The 20,302-nt window shown below is 41.2% G+C and overlaps 1 protein-coding gene across 5 annotated transcripts in view; it reads right to left on the reverse strand.

The window, feature by feature from the left end:
- Positions 1-20,302, reverse strand: part of PCLO (piccolo presynaptic cytomatrix protein) — a 378,876-nt gene that overhangs the window by 277,951 nt on the left and 80,623 nt on the right. The window lies entirely within an intron of this gene.

A 20,302-nucleotide genomic window follows, 5' to 3' on the forward strand; every position in this document is an offset into this window, starting at 1 on the left:
GAAAGACTATTTCCTATTCCAAAAGGAATAACCTACAACTATATGGTGTGAGTTCAGAGCTTGAAATCTGATTGATTCTCCAGACAAACCTGACGTTTAGAAGGAATATCAGTATAGGAAAAAAGAAAACATCTTTGAATTCTATGGTTTTATAGATCAGGACATAATAACAAGTATCTGTTCCTTAGCATGTCTTAAATTAGGTAAATTTGAGATGCTAAGTAGCAGACAGGTGCTGCTAATCAAATGTCCTTGATTAATTGATCACCTGCAAGTGTGGCCACCTCTATAAATGGATAACCGGGATATAACAGGGATATTGTGTAGTACTTTCTTATATAGTACTTTCTTATACAGTGCCAAACATTTAAAGCTGAAATTACTCTAGCTGAAAAATGCTGATGTAATTTATGAACAAGCTGAATACAGATTATAAAAAAATGACTTGTTTCCATGGTAATTGCTTCTAGTTTAATATTTTATAGATATAGCCCGTGGTGTAAATAGAAATAACACTGGTAAATACCTAAATCAGAACATGATGCAATAAAATATAGTTTTGTATTGATAATTAGTAGCCTGTGAAATATATAATATTAGTAATTATTTATTACTTTATAAATTTGTTGTTGATGAGTCCATTTAAAAAAATATTTAAACCATGGGCCAAGGACCCTCAGAGTGGCAGCAGAACAAGAAATGTATATTGCAAAAGGTGGAAATCCCACTATAACAGTTTATCATACATAATGCTGTGTGTGTGTTTGTTGTTCCATACAAGATGTCTCCAAGGACGAGCTATTTTTTAACAGTCAAGTATCCGGATGTTGTTAACCATGCTGTAAGTGTTGCTGACATTTGTGATGTCACCTAGAAATTAAGGCAAGACTCATAGAGTGAACTATTATTAGTTCTCATCTAAAATCAGCAGTGGGTTACTGACAGAAGCTTTACTGGTGTAAACCCTTAGGGAATTCCTGCATTATCATGGGACTAATGGATCCAAAAATAAATAGGCCTTATGGAAGTTTAATCCCTCAGAGAGAAAGAGGGAGAGAGAAAGGGAGAGAGGGAAGGAAGGAAGGTAAGAAAGAAAGTTATGAATTTGTTTAGAAACCAGAGATAATACTATTTACTGACAAATAGTTCAACAATTTGTACTTTTTATATTACATGATCAAACTGTAAGACTCTGTCAGAGACATAGTGAAGAGGAGACAGAAGGAGCAGTTTGCGCTGGGCGCTGGATCTAGTGCGGTGCCAGCTAGTGATGTCCTGAACTGTTCACCAGGAACCGTTCGCCGGCGAACATAGCTTGTTCGTGGCGAACGCAGCGGGCGAACATATGCGATGGTCGGTGTGACAAACTGCCATTTGCCACTGGGCATTGGAGAGGACTTATTGCTAGCCTCCTGCCCTGCGACTATGGCCCTGCAGTTCAAACCTGTTATTTTCCCTGCCGAAAGGTTTATTTGTGCCTTTCTGCGGACTGTTAAAGCCATGCTACCCCAGATAGCTATGCCATGGAACCCAGCCGTATACTGAAAGACTGTATGAAAGACTTTGGCTCCATGGCGATTAAACTGTATGTATGTGATCTGAGCGCCATCCGGTAATAATGTGCACTCAGATCTAAGCTATCTGGGGATAGGTAGAATGTGTATGTTTCTTTTGAGATAAATGTAACAGTATGTATTTTTATGTATTTTATTGTACTTTGTCTGCCATGTGGCTAATGGAGTTTTGCCTCTGTCCTTGGAGATAATTGGATTACTTCTCAATTATATCCAGGATAGATGACTCTGAAACTGGTTTGGGCCGGAAAGCCATGCTGGCAGTGGGTTTTTAAAAATACTTTTACTAACTTTTGAACCCCTGGTCTGATTCGTGCCATTTTTTAATATGTTGTTCCCCTCAGTGGATTGATTATGAAAATGTATGTTTTATGTTTGTGACGTGTATATTTTAGAAGTTATAGAAATGTATAAAATGTATAAGTTTTAGCTTGGAGATAATTGAGTAGATACAGTAGGAAACTCAATTATCTCCCAAGCAGAGGGGTGGGAATCGGTGGGATGTAACCGATATGTGATTGGTTAATACCTAATTGCCTGTGGGCGCCTCCCTTGCAGGGGAGCACTGCATAAAAGCAGAGTCCCTGTCATTAAACCAGAGATCTTCTTGACCTTCAATACGTAGCCTTGTCTCGTTATTGGAGGGAACTGTATATCACACTGGGGATTGCTATGATCTGCATACTCCCTTGAGCTTTAATCACTTAACTCTTGTTCCTGTTACGCTCTCCTGGAGGAGAGGTCTTTCCCACACGGTCCTGAATGCTGGAGGTTCATTCAGGGTGGAAGGAAGACGGCACGGCTCCAGTTAAGCTACGGCGGTTGTGGAGTCTGCAGTGGTTGTGGTGTCCAGTGCGGTGCTTGTGGTCCTCGGCGCAAGCTAGGAAGCGTCCATCAACGGAAGGCGTCCGTTACAGTCGGTCCGCCCCCTATTCGTCATGGAGGTGGGAGGGTCTGGGAGGGAGGGTCTGCTGCTGATTGGCTGGAATGTGTCTGCTGACTGTGAGGTACAGTGTCAAAGTTTACTCAATGATGATGAATAGGGGGCGGACCGACCATCGCATATGTTCGCCCGCCGCGTTCGCCACGAACAAGCTATGTTCGCCGGCGAACAGTTCGGGACATCACTTGTGCCAGCTAATATTGTAATAGGATTGTAAGGGAGCATTGATGTCTGTATCTGACAAAGCTTCCTCTCAGTTCTTGGCAATATATTCAATATATTCACATAACCATTGACCTCAGCTCCTTGTACTGTGGAGGAGTGAACAGACTGTAGGTTCCTTTATTTCCCAGGTCCGGTGAGTGATTTAGGAGTTTTGACTGATCCATCTTTCCCCTCACTGTGATCAGTGTGCCAGACAGCACAGTAGTCCCTCTCTCCACAAGGTATGTAGCCTAAATATGTGAAATTCATATATATACATGCTGTGGTGACATTCTGTCATCAAACTAGCATGGTGACCAGGGGTCATGTGATCAAGTTCATGTAGATCTTTCTTACAGGGGGATAAGCTTTACTTTGATATGGTAATTGATATGGTAATTTACAAGTCAGGAAAGAGATAACCACTCCCCCCACTATCATCATTCCTCTCTGTCCCTTCTTGGCTCTGCTGCAGAGCAGATGTGCAGACGCCATGTGCTATCTTGGTGAACCATGTTATACTCTGTTGCTTCCTTTTCTTCCTTGGTGGATGTGATGTTGGACTTGCAGCAGTGAGCCATTACTAGATGTGAAGGCCTAACCGTGGGTGAGATCAAACGTGTGGGGAAGGGGGTTACTATATAGATAGATAGATTTAAAAGGGTTGTTGCTCCGTGGGTCTGGGCTGTGTGTTTGTGATACATTTATAGTATTGTGTTGTTGTCTTCTAAATAAATACCTTTTAATGTAGACAAACCTTGTGTAATATATATATATATATATATATATATATTAATTTGGTGATACACCACACATGTGTGTATGCTTGTGTCAGTATATAAATGTCAGTATGTATAGGTCAGTAATATTGTGTCAATGAGTGTGCAGGGGTCAGGGTTTGTGTCAGGATCGGGTCAGGGATCCAACACGCAGAGTACAAAGAGTAGCAGATACGTATACCGGTCCTTAGAATGGCCGGACTAACGTATAACTACAATAGAATGGTCAGAGACAAGCCGAGGTCGAGGATAACAGAGGACAGGTAAGCGAGAGACAAGCCGGGTCAAGGATAACAGAAAGGCAGGAGAGTAAACAACAAAGCCGGGTCAGAACCAAAAGACAAGTGAATCATAAAGCACTGTGTGACTAGGCGGACTAGAACCACGACAGGGCAATGAGTGAATGAGAGAACCACTGTTAAGTATCCTGGCTAGGGAGAGAAGACACGCCTCCGGCGAGTCCTGATTCGTCTCCCGAGATTTGAGTGGCAGGATGTTCCGGGTTGGCGTCATGACGTCTACCTCCGGTCCTCCTGTTATAAAAGGAAGAGACTCCCTCGCGGCCGGCGTTAGCACGACCGAGTGAACCGCGGGAGACCGAGGAGACATGGCGTCCGGACGGATAAACTTCTAAGTCTCTACCTCTCTCAGAGGTAGAGACTCCAGGTACCCTGACAGTACCCCCCCCCCTCAGATACGCCCACCGGGCGGAAGGAGCCGGGGCGAGATGGAAAGCGGGAGTGAAATGCCCTGCGAAGACGGGGAGCATGAACATCCTCTTGTGGTACCCAACTCCTCTCCTCAGGACCATATCCCTTCCAGTCAACTAAATATTGTACTCGCCCCCGGGAGATACGAGAATCAATAATGGAGTTAACCTCATACTCCTCCTGACCCTCCACCTGAACAGGGCGCGGAGGGGCGATTGTGGAGGAGAATCTGTTACAGATTAGAGGCTTCAGTAATGACACGTGAAAGGAATTCGGGATGCGTAAAGTAGCTGGAAGAGCTAGACGATATGCCACTGGGTTAATTCGAGTCAAGATCCTGTAGGGACCAATATAACGAGGAGCGAATTTCATGGAAGGAACTTTAAGACGAATATTCCTAGTGCTCAACCATACTCTATCGCCCGGAACAAAATTCGGAGCCGCCCTTCTACGTTTGTCAGCATGTTTCTTAACCAGTACAGAATTGTGTAGAAGAATCTGTCGAGTCTGATCCCACAACTTCTTCAAATTGGCCACATGGACATCAACCGACGGCACTCCTTGGGAAGAGGAAACCGGGGGAAGAATGGATGGATGAAAGCCATAGTTCATGAAGAAGGGACTTGAATGCGTGGAGTCACAAACGAGATTGTTGTGCGCAAACTCTGCCCAAGGAATCAAACCGACCCAATCGTCCTGGTGTTCGGAAACAAAACAACGTAAGTATTGCTCAATCTTCTGGTTGGTTCGTTCAGCAGCTCCGTTAGACTGAGGATGATAGGCGGACGAAAAATTCAATTTGATGCCTAATTGAGAACAGAACGACCTCCAAAAACGTGAAACAAATTGGGAGCCTCTATCAGAAGTGATCTCCGAAGGAATCCCATGCAAGCGAAAAATCTCCTTAGCAAAGACCTCCGCCAATTCAGGGGAAGTCGGGAGTTTAGGCAAAGGTACGAAATGTGCCATCTTGGTAAACCTATCGACTACGGTAAGGATAACAGTGTGCTTTTTAGAAACAGGCAGATCCACAATAAAGTCCATTGCCACACAGGACCAAGGTTTGTCAGGAATCTCCAGCGGTTGTAGAAGACCACAAGGAAGCGAATGCGGTAGTTTAGTTTTAGTACAGACCACACAAACCCCGATAAAATCCTTAATATCCTTCCGTAACGACGGCCACCAGAAATCCTTGGAGATCAAAGAATACGTCTTGCGAACACCCGGATGACCAGCCACCTTACTCTCGTGAAGACACTGTAAGAGCTCCAATTGAAGTTCAGGGGGAACGAAAAGTCTGGAAACCGGAGTCAGTCTAGGTGCCAGATGCTGCAAGTTCCTTATCTGATCAAGTAGCGGAGAATGAACTTTGAGAGTAGTGTTAGCGATAATGTTACACTTGGGTACTATAGAGGACAAAACCGGTTCAGATACGGCAGCAGGTTCATATTGGCGAGACAAGGCGTCGGCTTTAGAATTCTTAGAACCTGGCCTATATGTGAGTACGTAGTTGAAGTGAGTGAGAAATATGGACCAACGAACCTGTCTAGATGATAGTCGTTTAGCCTCTCCAATATAGGATAAGTTTTTATGATCTGTCAAAATAGTAACAGGATGCAAAGTACCCTCCAATAAATGTCTCCACTCCTTCAAGGCCATTATAACCGCTAGTAGTTCCCTGTCACCAATGTCATATCTGCTTTCGGTACCTGACAATTTTTTGGAAAAGTATCCACAAGGATGTAATGGTTTATCTACACCCAACCTTTGGGACAGAACAGCACCTATACCTGTCTCAGAAGCGTCAACTTCGAGTAGGAAAGGTAGAGTAGTATCAGGGTGAACTAAAATTGGTGCGGAAGCAAACAACTCTTTGAGTGTCTTAAAAGCCAGAAGTGCTTCAGTAGACCAATTCTTAGTCTCAGCCCCTTGTTTGGTCATGTTGGTGATGGGAGCAATGATAGAGGAGTATCCCTTAATGAAACGTCTGTAGTAATTAGAGAAACCAATGAATCTCTGGATAGCCTTGAGACCCTTAGGTAAAGGCCACTCTAATATGGATTGGAGCTTCTCCGGGTCCATTTCAAACCCCTCCCCAGAAATCACATAACCAAGAAAGGTAGTTTGGGATTGGTCAAAGCTGCATTTCTCTAATTTGCAGTACAAGCCATGCTGAAGAAGTTTGTGTAAAACCCTTCTGACTTGTCTGTGGTGAGTCTCAATATCCCTGGAATGTATAAGAATATCATCAAGGTATACAATCACACAGTCATCTTGAAACTCCCTAAGAACCTCATTAATAAGGTCCTGAAATACTGCCGGAGCATTGCAGAGACCAAAAGGCATTACAGTATACTCATAGTGACCATATCGAGTATTGAATGCAGTTTTCCACTCGTCACCGTCGTGGATTCTCACCAAATTATAAGCACCTCTAAGGTCTAACTTAGTGAAAATTTTAGAACTTTTTAATCGATCAAAAAGCTCGGTGATCAAGGGAATCGGATAAACATTTCTGATGGTTATCTTGTTAAGACCTCGGTAGTCAATGCAAGGTCTTAAAGAACCATCCTTCTTTTTAACAAAAAAGAATCCAGCCCCAGCAGGAGAGGAGGATCTTCTAATGAACCCCTTGTCTAGGTTTTCACGAATATACTCTTCTAGAACTAAGTTTTCATTCGTGGACAAAGGGTATACATGACCCCTGGGGGGCATGGTACCAGAAAGTAAATTAATTTTGCAATCAAAAGGCCTATGTGGTGGTAAGGTATCAGCCTTTCTTTTGTCAAATACTGCTTTTAAATCTTGATACAAGGACGGTATCTGTACTTTGGTAGAGTCAGTAGCGTTATTAAGTGAGTTGACACTACAAAGAGGTGACACTTTCTTTAAACAATTCTCTTGACAATTCTGACCCCATGAAACTATTTCCCCTGATCTCCAATCTATAACGGGGTTATGTTTCTTAAGCCAGGAGTATCCCAGGACTATGGGAACAGAAGGGGATGAAATGAGTAGTAGGGATATTTCCTCCTTGTGTAGAATACCAGTAGTTAAGTAAAGAGGTGTGGTCTCCCGGAAAATCACAGGCTCAACTAAAGGTCTACCATCAATGGCTTCAACAGCCAAGGGTGTCTTCCTTAACTGGGATGGGATAGTGTGTTTGGTGAGAAACTTTTGGTCGATAAAACTGTCAGCAGCGCCGGAGTCTATCAATGCCATAGTTTCTAAAGTTCCCTTCTCCCAAGTTAAAGAGACCGGTAATAGGAGTCTATGTTCTTTGTAGTTATGAGTAGAGGACAAAATCGAAACACCCAAGGTCTGTCCTCTAGAGAAACTTAGGTGCGAGCGTTTCCCGGACGGCTGGGACAGCTCAAACGTACATGACCTCTGAACCCACAATACATACACAGTCCCTCTCTTCTCCTGTACTGTCTCTCCTCCTCTGAGAGACGAGTAAGGCCTAACTGCATAGGTTCTGAAACCTGTGGATCTTTGGTTTCAGAAACTTGAAATGATGGTGCTAGTCTAGAGAAAGATTTAGCGGTTCTATCTCGAGTATTCTGTCTCTCCCTTAGACGTTCGTCAATACGAGAGATAAAGGAAATTAAGTCCTCCAGATTCTCGGGAAGCTCTCTTGTCGCTACCTCATCAAGTATTACATTAGATAATCCATTTAAGAATACGTCTATATAGGCCTGTTCATTCCATTTTACCTCTGCCGCCAAAGACCTGAACTCTAGTGCATAATCCACAAGTGTTTGGTTGTCTTGTCTAAGGCGCAACAGTAATCTGGCTGCATTGGCCTTCCTGCCAGGAGGGTCAAAAGTTCTTTTAAAAGCAGCTACAAAGGAATTATAGTTATAGACTAATGGATTATCATTCTCCCACAACGGATTAGCCCATCTCAGAGCTTTCTCAATGAGTAAGGTAATAATAAATCCCACCTTTGCCCTATCAGTAGGGTATGAACGGGGCTGTAGCTCGAAATGAATACTGATCTGGTTCAAAAAGCCACGACACCTCTCAGGAGAACCAGCATAACGTACAGGTGGGGTAACTCGGGAAGAAGCACCTACAGTAGCTACCTCTAACCCCGAACCCACAGAAGAAGCAGAAGTATTACGCCTCTCCTCAGGTGGATTAATAGGGCGAGACAGCAGCGCCTGTAGTGCTAGAGCCATCTGATCCATCCTATGATCCATGGCGTCAAACCTAGGATCAGGAGAACCAAGCTGACAATTTGTACCTGCAGGATCCATGGCCCTGTCGTAATGTCAGGATCGGGTCAGGGATCCAACACGCAGAGTACAAAGAGTAGCAGATACGTATACCGGTCCTTAGAATGGCCGGACTAACGTATAACTACAATAGAATGGTCAGAGACAAGCCGAGGTCGAGGATAACAGAGGACAGGTAAGCGAGAGACAAGCCGGGTCAAGGATAACAGAAAGGCAGGAGAGTAAACAACAAAGCCGGGTCAGAACCAAAAGACAAGTGAATCATAAAGCACTGTGTGACTAGGCGGACTAGAACCACGACAGGGCAATGAGTGAATGAGAGAACCACTGTTAAGTATCCTGGCTAGGGAGAGAAGACACGCCTCCGGCGAGTCCTGATTCGTCTCCCGAGATTTGAGTGGCAGGATGTTCCGGGTTGGCGTCATGACGTCTACCTCCGGTCCTCCTGTTATAAAAGGAAGAGACTCCCTCGCGGCCGGCGTTAGCACGACCGAGTGAACCGCGGGAGACCGAGGAGACATGGCGTCCGGACGGATAAACTTCTAAGTCTCTACCTCTCTCAGAGGTAGAGACTCCAGGTACCCTGACAGTTTGTGTGTCAGTGTGTATGTATGGCCAGTATATGTGCATGTGTGTGCGTGTCTGTAAGTCATTGTCTGTGTGCAGGCAAGTGTCCATGGACCTGTGTTTGCATGTCAATGTTTGGACGTGTATGTCAGTTAGTATTTGTCAACATGTATCTCCTCCCAGGTCCAGTCTGCCAATGAGTGTATCAGTCATATGTGGGCTTTGTAAACCTAACATTTTGATGTGGGTGTGGGGCACAAATGAAGGACTTGGGACCCTAACAAAATTTCTACTCCTCCGCCTACTGGGTGGAGCACATGATAGAACTCATATTATTACTTGCAAAATGTGACATACCAGCAGACAGAATGATGTTGGTCTGGTAGTTTGTGTGGCTAGTAATAACGTGATACTGAGCTCAGTTATCTGAATAAACTAGAAGCTGAATAAACTAAAAATGGGTACAATGTTAGTCTGACAACGAAAGGCTGTTTCAAAAAGCTTTATAAACTCAGTACTTTTAATTTTATTGTCTGCAGTTTTGTTGTTTTTTTTTCCCGTTAAAAGCATTAGGTCAGCCAGCAGGACTATTTCAAACAATACTGTGTCAGAAATAGAAGCACATGTACCTTAATGCAAAATACAATTTTGTATAATCTCATTGTAATGGCTGACATACAGGCTGATACACTGCCATTTATGAAGTTTGTGAAGGCTGCCATACAGAGTACAAGTTGTAAGTGCTCTTAGGATTTAGTTTAATTGAGACAGAGGAAACCCATGCTACTTCTTGATGTCTTGTTAATGAGGAATTGGCCATATGGAAGACAAAGTTTTCCATATATTCGACAATTCCTATTCTTACTATCCCCAGCTAGCCAGAGGGACCTCTCTACTCGATGGTTAGCAACAGAATATAAATCTGGGTTATTTCAGTAGTAGGACACACACATGTGAATCCTGCGCCCCCTCCTACCCCCCCCCCCCCCCCAAAAAAAAAAAAAAACATTTTAAAAATGATATATAATATGTTTGGGTACACGTGAAGTTACCTTATCAATATGATGTCACTGCCAGCTTGAAGTCAAAAGGAGTCTCTATATTAAATGAGTAAGCATCTATCCTTTTCACTGATCAAGAAAATAGCAGGTCCACAGGGGAAGTTTTTCTTTTTTGTGGAGATAATTATACCTTATATAGTATAGCTAATCTATATTTCCCAAACACACACCAAAGATAATTTTTAACTAAAATGATCTATAAACTGGAACAGGTATAACAAGGAATGGTTATTCTGTGCAGGGATTTTTATTATATAATGAAAACCAGTATGGACTCCTCTGCAAACTGAAATAAAACTCTTAAATCCCTAGTGAAACCCTTGGGCTTGCTGTTAGATAGATTACCTTTATATGACATATGACATATGGAGAACGTTGTATCCTGCAGCCAAAGAGTTCTCTGGTAGAAACTTGCGCTATGGAGGATATTGCAAGGTCTTAACATGCCTTGCTGGCTTTCTCCATAATGGATCCTTTTGCTTTTTAGGGGGAGGAGTCTGTGGTGACTTAATGAGTCACTCCTCCAAGACCATATTATGGATCATATTATGAATTACTTTAATACAAATGATACTTGGGAAATTAATATTTCAACAGTCTGGCAGGGACAAAGGCCACTATGAGGGGGTTACTTATGAAGAGGACAGCTTATCTAAAAACACAGGGTCGGAAAGCTATTGATGGAATGGCTATAAAGACTGAGATTCACATCTAAACCAAAACTTGTTCACACACGACACTTTGTGAGGAAATCTTAGCAATACTCATGAATACAAATCAATGAGACAAACCAAGCGAAAACAAGTTTTTTTTTTCTAAAAAAAGCTTAAATTTACAAACTGGGGAATAGGGCAAGAAAAATATTGACTAACAGGCTAAAAGATCAACAAATTCATTCCAAAATACCCTTTCCTATTTTGGCAACAGGACATTTCTTCTATACCGAATTTTATTATATCAAAACAGACAGTTCATTATCCCATACCTCTATAGGGGAAGCGTCTGCATACTTGGCTTCTATACAGACACCAACTCTGTCAGAATACAACAATAAAGTGTATCCTCACCTATCTTAACTGTAGAAGTTATAAAAACAATTGAGAGTCTCCCTCTGAACAAATCACCATGGTCTGAAGGCTTCTCTAATGCTTACTATAAAAAGTTTAAAACATATTTATCTCCCTATTTGGAGATATTGCAGAAGCCATTGACTCCTCAGGACTACCACAAGAGCTGTTAATGGCTACAGTAGTCAATATCACAAAGCCAGAGACAACCCCAACATCTTGGAAAAAGTTTAGGCCAATCTCTGTTAAAACAAGGGGGAAATTGATACAGCGCTGACTCCAAAAACCTCTGTTAAACACAAGTGTAATACTTTTTGGCAAAATCATCGCTAATAGGATTAAGGATGTACATCTAGATCCTTTACACTCCAACCAAACTGACTTTGTTAGTGTTAGGCAGGGGACTGGCAATACAAGAAAGGTAATAGACATTATATATTCAATGCAAAAGCAAAAGACAGGAGGTTTTTTTCTTGACAGGGAGAAGGCATTCAACCATCTCAGTTGGTCTTTCTTAGAGGCAGTTTTGTTGAAATTTCAGTTTCTAGTGAGATTCATAGTTTTGGTCAAAACCTTCTCCTACTATAAACCGAACAATACCAAGATCCACCCACCTACATGTTTGACTGTAAGTGGAGGGATGACTTCCTTACTTACCTGTGAGTTAAGAATGACAAAGAGAACGGAAGACTTATTTAAGTGTAACTATCTCAAAGTGGCCAGGGAACTGCACTCTAAAGAGGGAAATTTCTGTCTTGGTTAGGCTGCACAGTGGAGAATGCTCATCTTCCTCCTCCTGTGGTAGAGGAGCTAGTTTCCCACACCCCAGTCTGACAGGAAGCAGTTTATCGCTCTCAGTCTGCCCTTCCTTTCACACCCATGAGAGGGAAACCACGCTACATTTAATGGGCAACAGGAGGGGAGTGCTAGGCAGTGCGCTCTACTCTTGCCAGTCACCCAATTCCTGTGCCCCTTTACCTTGTGGTAGCACTGGCCCTACTTACAAACATGGGAAATATACCACTATAGATTTAGCACTTTTAAGCCAATTTCCCTAGCTAACCCAGTAAAATGTTTCAAATATCTGATCCCTACTTTCGATTCTCGGAACTGGAAAACAAGAGGACTGATTTACTTATTTCAGATTTGGAAGCAGGATAGGTTGATTCCTTTCCCCCAATGTATGAGATATCACAGTTTATCTCAGAGTTCAATCTTTTTCTATTTACAATTGCAGTCTTCTATAATAGCAAACCCATTGAGGAAGTTCCTGGATATATCCCTGACTAATCTCTATATCATAGAACCTCTCCATCATAGAGAAGATTTGCACAACATTATCTCCCAAGCAGAAGCTGGTAAGTGTAACCCAATCCCGGAGCTTACAAAAGACTGGGAATTAAAATAAATAAATCTTAAAAAAACAGTCTTCAGTGTATACTATTCTACCAAACTACTAATCTACTCCTACCCTTAACTTTGTGTCACTTTACCCCAGTCCCTCTAAAATGTAAGCTAATTGAGCAGGGCCCCTAACCCCTCTGTTCCTGTGTGTCCAAATCCGGTTACAATTATGTGTTTGTTAGTCCACCCATTGTACAGCACTGCAGAATTTGTTGGCGCTATATAAATAATAATAATAATGTGCTGACTGCAGATCAATGGGAAGCAAAGGGGCTGACGTATGGTTCTTCCCACTTAGAACTGATCAGGAACATATTCTAACAAAGATAACGGAAAGACCATTCGTCTGAAGATGGGCATGTTTCTGCTGCTTATGTTTCCAGTGTGTATTCAGGGGAGAATGAAACAAGTCATTTTTCATGTGTTGATAGCAGCTAATGTATTGATAGCTAGGGAGTGGAATTCTACTACACTAACTAAAGAGAAAATAATAGGGCAGGTTTTGCTGAACGCTGCATATGAGAGAATGGCTTTTGCAAGCTCTAATAGTACATTTAAAATGATACCGTAGATGTGGGATGAAGTCAAAACTAAACTGCAATAGCTCTTGCTGGCTGGGTGTGAACAGACAAAGTACTGGGTGTGATTGGTGGCCAGGGCTAGTAGTCATGGAGATTAGGGATGGGAACAGGGCAGGATTGCTATTTAATTACACCCCACCAGATGTGACATCACCCCTGTCTGATATTATTTCCTACAAAATAAACCACCTTCCGGTACTCCTTTTTTCCTGAATTTTGTATCCTTTTTGGACACCATTTTTTTTCTTCTTATTTTATGATAAGGTTTAAAACCATGGTAATGCCATGGTACTTAGATCAAGTCTAATGTACATTGCTGAATTCTATGCAAAGCCTATTTGAAGCCAACAGAAAGCGGGGATTGTGAAGTGTATGCCATGTATTGCCTTTATGTTGTTGGTATCACCAATAAAAATGATAAATGTAATGTATTATTATTTTCAATTGTGTATTGCGTATTGTGCTAAATTGTGTTTAGTGGGTTGTTAATCTAATTTGCTGGGGGATCAAGGCATTCCATTTATAATTATTGTTATTATTTTATTATTTATATAGCGCCAGCAAATTCCGTAGCGCTGTACAATGGGTGGACTAACAGACACGTATTTGTAACCAGACAAATGGATGCACAGGAACAGAGGGGTTAAGGGTGCTTAATGAGCCTACATGCTAAAATGAGTTGGGTATAGTGACACAAAGGGTATTAGTAGGGGTAATGCAATAGAAAAGTAATCACTGAGAACTTATTTTTGACAATTGCAGGGGAATTCTTCCTGAAGAAGTGTGTTTTCAAAGATTTTTTGAAGGAGTGGAGACTGGGTGAAAGTCTAACGGAGAAGGGAGTTCCATCGAAAATGTGCAGCATTAGATGTGGGAGTACGGACAGAGGATAGACGTAGGTCTCCGGCAGCGCACAGGGGCCTTGATGGGACATACTTGTGTATTAGGGAGGATAGGTAGGTTGGAGCAGCATTATGTAGGGACTTGTAAGCAAGCACCAGAATCTTAAATTGAGCCCTATATCTAACTGGAAGCAAATGCAGGGACTGTCAGAGGGGGGAAATGTGGGAGGTGGTGGCAGCTTTAAAATTAGTTACATGTGAGTGGTGTTAAGTAGGATTTTTCTTTTATCATTATTTCTGGCCTAGTGCAGGCAGATAGTGAATTTTCACCATTTCACCTCCAAAGCCAAATCATGAGCATGCTTGGACTAGTTAGTTAGTTCACTAATGTGTAAGTCAATGTATGCATTCTGCATGCTCTGTTCATTCTTTTTTATTTAACGAAGCAGTTTATTTGTAAAATCTGAATTAGGTTGTTTGCTCTGTCTACTAATCCCATCGTCTCTATAAGAAACCTTAAAGGAACACTATAGTCACCTAAATTACTTTAGCTAAATAAAGCAGTTTTAGTGTATACTAACTGCTCAATTCACTGTCAATTAGGAGTTAAATCACTTTGTTTCTGTTTATGCTGCCCTAGCCACACCTCCCCTGGCTATGATTGACAGAGCCTGCATGAAAAAAAAACGGATTCACTTTCAAACAGATGTAATTTACCTTAAATAATTGTATCTCAATCTCTAAATTGAACTTTAATCACATACAGGAGGCTCTTGCAGGGTCTAGCAAGCTATTAACATAGCAGGGGATAAGAAAATCTTAATTAAACAGAACTTGAAATAAAGAAAGACTAAATAGGGCTCTCTTTACAGGAAGTGTTTATGGAAGGTTGAGCAAGTCACATGCTGGGAGGTATGAACTAGGGTTCATAAACAAAGGGATTTAACTCCTAAATGGCAGAGGATTGAGCAGTGAGGCTGCAGGGGCATGGTCCATACACCAAAACTGCTTCATTAAGCTAAAGTTGTTCAGGTGACTATAGTGTCCCTTTAAATGGATTTTTTTCAGAGATGATTAAAATACATGTTTTCATTTTAAGTGTATGGCCAGACTTCTTTATAATTTTTAGACCTCACATGAACCTTATTCCATCTGTGTATTTTAGCTGTGTATTTGAAATGTATTTGCTACACAGTGAATTGTAGTGAACTGAAAACCCTGTTTATGACCCATGCTATAAATACAGCTGCATTTTTTGGCTCATCATTTTATTAACAGAGTCCCAGCTGATGGAGCTTGTCTCTCATTTCCATTGAAACAGTATTTCATATAAGGATTATAACTCTTCTTGGAATCCTTTAATAAATCAGCATTTATAATTTAATTATCTTGCGTTTGTCACTTTAAGGCTTTATTGAATATAAATTATTAACTAAAATTAAATAAATTACTACATTGGTATATAGCCATAGTATCCTCTTTTTGTAAAGTTTGTTCATGCATTGGGATATAAATATGTTTGTTTGTTTTTGTTTTTTATTGGATTGGTGAATTAAGTTATGTATGCTGAAGGCAACAGAAAATTGCATTAGGCTTGTCAGTAAAAGCAAAACATTCAAGAAACCACTGTGGTACTCCACAGATTTGGCCAAAATAGTAAAAGGCAAAAAGTTAGCATTTAGTAATTAAAAAAAACAACCCAGAGTGAGGAAGACTGAATGCTCTATAAGATTAGGCAGAAAGAGGCTAAGCAAGTTATAAGAGCTTCCAAATCACACACAGAAGAGAAAATAGCACAGTCAGTAAAAAAAAAGGGGACAAAACATTTTTAGATACATAAATGAGAAAAGGAAAGTAAAACAAGGATTAGTTAGATTTAAAACAAAAGAAGGAAGGTATGTAGATGAGGATAAAGGTCTAGCTGACTGCCTCAATGAATATTTGTGTTCAGTATTTACAGAGGAAAATGAAGGAAAGGGACCTCAGTTAGGAAAAAGGACAAATAAGTAATTTATTACATGTGAGTTTACAGAGGAGGAGGTTCTATTTCAACTGTCAAAAGTAGAGACAAATAAGTCAATGGGACCTGATGGAATACACCCAAAGATATAAAAAGAGCTTAGTGGTGTACTAGCAAAACCATTAACAGATTTATTTAACCAATCATTGTTAACAGGAGTAGTCCCAGAAGACTGGAAGTTAGTGAATGTTGAGCCCATTCACAAGAAAGTTAGTAGGGAGGAGTCGGACAACTATAGGCCAGTAAGCCTTACTTCAGTAGTGGGGAAAGTAATGGAAATCATGTTAAAGGATAGGATTGTTGAACATCTAAAAATACTTTGATTTCAAGATCAGAGACAACATGGGTTTACTTCAGGGAGATCATGCCAAACTAATCTTAATAATTTTTTTGATTGGGTAACTAAAATAATAGATCAGGGTGGTGCAGTAGACATTGCTTACCTAGATTTCAGTAAGGCTTTTGACACTGTTGCACATAGAAGGCTTATCAATAAATTGCAATATTTAAGTTTGGATTCAAATATTGTTGAATGGGTAAGGCAGTGGCTGAGTGACAGGCAACAGAGGGTTGTAGTCAATGGAGTATATTCGAAGCTTGGGCTTGTCACCAGTGGGGTACCTCAGGGATCTGTACATTGACCCATTCTCTTTAATATTTTTATTAGTGATATTGCAGAAGGACTTGATGGTAAGGTATGTCTTTTTGCTGATGATACTAAGATATGTAACAGGGTTGATGTTCCAGGTGGGATAAGCCAAATGGCAAATGATTTAGGTAAACTAGAAAAATGGTCAGAGTTGTGGCAACTGACATTAAATGTGGATAAGTGCATCTTGGACGTAAAAACCCAAGGGCAGAGTACCAAATAATTGATAGAGTCCTAACCGCAACATCTGAGGAATGAGATTTAGGGGTGATTATTTCTGATTACGGTACTTAAAGGTAGGCAGACAATGTAATAGAGCAGCAGGAAATGCTAGCAGAATGCTTGGTTGTATAGGGAGAGGTATTAGCAGTAGAAAGAGGGAAGTGCTAATGCCATTGTACAGAACACTGTTGAGACCTCATTCGGAGTATTGTACGCAGGACTGGAGAGCGTATCTTCAGAAGGATATTGATACTTTAGAGAGAGTTCAGAGAAGGGCTACTAAACTGGTTCATGGATTGCAGGATAAAACTCACCAAGAAAGGTTAAAGGATCTTAACATGTACAGCTTGGAGGAAAGACGAGACAGGGGGGATATGATAGAAACATTTAAATACATAAAGGGAATCAACACAGTAAAGGAGGAGACCATATTTAAAAGAAGAAAAACTACCACAACAAGAGGACATATTCTTAAATTAGAGGGGCAAAGGTTTAAAAATAATATCAGGAAGTATTACTTTACTGAGAGGGTAGTGGATGCATGGAAAAGCCTTCCAGCTGAAGTGGTAGAGGTTAACACAGTAAAGAAGTTTAAGCATGCGTGGCATTGGCATAAGGCTATCCTAACTATAAGATAAGGCCAGGGACTAATGAAACTATTTAGAAAATTGGGCAGACTAGATGGGCCGAATGGTTCTTATCTGCCGTCACATTCTATGTTTCTATAAATATTTTTAGTGTTTCAGTAAGAGTTAACTGTTATACTTTATTTATTGATTGTCTATGTAAACTTAAGAGGGATGTAGGGGACCAAAATTGGTGTGGACTGGCTGACAATGAAATAAGTTAAGGTAAAGCTGACTTTGCGCACTATGCAAATGCTCATGCTGCTTCAGTGTCTCTAACACTGTGGCACATTTCCTTTCTTCTACACTCACTAGATCCACCTTTTGTCTTTCCAAGATTGTATAACAGGAGATTCTGCCTGCTAGTAAGAAAGTTAGGAGAGGAGTATTAGGGAACAGTCCTTATAAACCGTAGAGCTAGTGCATCTGTAGATGCATTTATGCCAAGCTCAGGATGGTGGTCTTAACCATAGGCGTGTGCAGCCTATTGCATAAGAGTGTGCACCCTAAAGCACAAACACACACACTGCGTATATTGCACCAGGGCATATTTTTTCATATTTAGACTACATGAAAGGGTGAGTGCCACTATACCTATATGAGTGAGTGCCACTATACCTATATACACCTATATACGTATATATATATATATACATACACTGCTGTGCATGGGCGCTGTGTGTGTAAGGGTGCTGTGTGTGTTTAAGGGTGCTATGTGTGTGAGGGTGGTGTGTGAGTGTGTAAGGGTGCTGTGTGTGTGTGAGGGTGCTGTTAGTGTGTGTTTGTAATGGTGCTGTGTGTGAGGGCGCTGTGTGTGTGTAAGGGTGCTGTGTGTGTGTGTGTATTTGTGAGGGTGGTGTATGTTTAAGGGTGCTGTGTGTGTGAGAGTGCTGTATGTTTGTGGGTGCTGTTTGTGTGTATTTGTTTGGAGGGACTGTGGGGGTGAGAGGGACCGTTTAGGAAATAGCCCCCCTCCCTTCTTGCCTTTTGTAGGGAGGGGGGACCGTGCTGCTGCCATCACTGGTGGTCCAGTGGTGAGTGAACTCTAGCCTGCGGCGCTAGAGATCACTCTCGCGAGATCCGAGTGTTGCCATGGCAACGCTCTGACCTTGCGAGAGGAACCCGGCAGAGCTGCTGGCTAGAGCTCCCTGGGTCCTCACCTGCCTCCCTCCCTGTCTGTGGGTCGGTGAGGGAGATGTTTGATCTCCCCACCGGCCCATGGAGGCACTTAGTGTGGGCCGCTTTACAATATTATGAGAGGGGATTTAACTATAAATAGGACAATTACAAATAAACTTACAGGAACAATAGGTTGAAGAGGACCCTGCTCAATCGAGCTTACATTCTATAGGAGGCGGGGTGTAAAACACATTAGGACAGGAATTTACAATAAAATAAGGTGGGCTGCCCTTTAGGAGAGGGCAAGAGACAGGTATGTGAGGTAGGGGTTAGTCTTGGAGGCCATAAGCTTTCCTAAAGAGATGGGTTTTAAGGCACTTCTTAAAAGATGCAAGATTAGGGGAGAGTCTGATGACGGTAGGCAGGCTATTCCATAGGAAGGGAGCCGCCCACGAGAAGTCCTGCAAGCGCGAGTTGGCCTTACGGGTGCGGACAACGGACAGGAGGTGGTCACAGGCAGAGTGTTCATGACTCTATAGTGTTCCTTTAACCCCTTAAGGACCAAGCTTCTGGAATAAAAGGGAATCATGACGTGTCACACACGTCATGTGTCCTTAAGGGGTTAAGCATACTAGACAAAAACACCAGTGTTTAACATTGAAATTTTATTTTACTCATTGCACTTTGTGACCTCTAAATATAAAATTAAACTTAAATCCTAGATATATGTACTCTGCAAATCAAGACAAATACATTTATTTTGAATAACTTTTGTTACAATGCACCTATTATGCATACATTCTTGCCAAAACTCTAAAAAAATTATATATTTTTTTGTATTTTTTATAATAAATGAGACTTTTATAAATGTACATATCACATAGAACTCCATTTTTGCTATTTAAAAATGGTATATAATATTTGTAGTTGCAATAAAGAAGAAACATTGAAATTGCAGTTGAACACCAACAGCAAAAATGCAAACATTGCTTACGACCTTAAATGCAAGACAGGTTTCTGAAGCTGCGTCAGTAAGAGGTTAATAGGAACTATTTCCTGTTTATTTTCTTTCACTTTTGTTATTTGTAGATTTCCATCCAACACAGAAGAATTATAAAAGCAGTAGTGTGATGAGGTTCTTATTGTACATTTTAAATTTGATTATAAAAATGTGCACAAGTACCTGAGATCATTTATATGAGTGATTAAAATCTATCGAAATAAAATTTAATAGTTGAAAAACACAGCAAACACATTTTAATGCGTAATATAGTTATGCATAAACTTTTTCAATCATCTAATAATGAAAAGCCAACAGTGCTCATTATAAAATAATATGATGCTGATGCATCATATAGGGAGATACATTTTTACTTTTAATGGAATCTTTAAATGCTTACATTATAAAAAAAAACCTGTAGATTTACATAGCTGATTATTTCTACAGATAATTAGGTAGATCGGCACTTTGTAACATCGAAAAAGGGCAGCAGGCCCGGACTGGTCATTGGGCAAACTGGGCCGTGATGATGGCCATGGGCAGAGGCCACCAGGGGAAAGAGACTGCACCCTTCACGCAGATTGCATCCCTGACACACGCACTACACACATACACACACTGCATCCTTGATACATACTGCAGTCCTCACACATACTGCACTCATCCCACACATGCAACTGCAACATTTGTTTT

Source organism: Pelobates fuscus, chromosome 3, assembly GCF_036172605.1.
Source record: "Pelobates fuscus isolate aPelFus1 chromosome 3, aPelFus1.pri, whole genome shotgun sequence".
Classification (NCBI taxonomy): Eukaryota; Metazoa; Chordata; class Amphibia; order Anura; family Pelobatidae; genus Pelobates; species Pelobates fuscus.